We start from the raw sequence: 870 nt of genomic DNA on the forward strand, positions 1-870 counted from the left end.
GTCCCCCCAACAGCCCAACTCCAGTCCCCCCAACAGCCCAACTCCAGTCCCCCCAACAGCCCAACTCCAGTCCCCCCAACAGCCCAACTCCAGTCCCCCCAACAGCCCAACTCCAGACCCCCCAACAGCCCAACTCCTGTCCCCCCAACAGCCCAACTCCTGTCCCCCCAACAGCCCAACTCCTGTCCCCCCAACAGCCCAACTCCAGTCCCCCCAACAGCCCAACTCCAGTCCCCCCAACAGCCCAACTCCAGTACCCCCAACAGCCCAACTCCAGTCCCCCCAACAGCCCAACTCCAGTCCTCCAGTACCCCCAACAGCCCAGCTCCAGTCCTCCAGCACCCCCAACGGCCCAACTCCAGTCCTCCAGTACCTGAACAGTGTTTCCCAACTCCGGTCCTCCAGTACCCCCAACAGCCCAACTCCAGTCCTCCAGTACCCCCAACGGCCCAACTCCAGTCCTCCAGTACCCCCAACGGCCCAACTCCAGTCCTCCAGTACCCCCAACAGCCCAACTCCAGTACCCCCAACAGCCCAACTCCAGTCCTCCAGTACCCCCAGCGGCCCAACTCCTGTCCTCCAGTACCCCCAGCGGCCCAACTCCTGTCCTCCAGTACCCCCAACGGCCCAACTCCAGTCCTCCAGTACCCCCAACGGCCCAACTCCAGTACCCCCCCCCCAACGGCCCAACTCCAGTCCTCCAGTACCCCCAACGGCCCAACTCCAGTACCCCCCCCCCCCAACGGCCCAACTCCAGTCTTCCAGTACCCCCAACAGCAGTCCCTCCAACAGTGTTTCCCAACTCCAGTCCTCCCCTCCCACCCCACTGACATCCCCACTTCTATGTACGTTCTGTAGTCATCGTGACAA

Source organism: Salvelinus alpinus, chromosome 28, assembly GCF_045679555.1.
Source record: "Salvelinus alpinus chromosome 28, SLU_Salpinus.1, whole genome shotgun sequence".
Taxonomy (NCBI): Eukaryota; Metazoa; Chordata; class Actinopteri; order Salmoniformes; family Salmonidae; genus Salvelinus; species Salvelinus alpinus.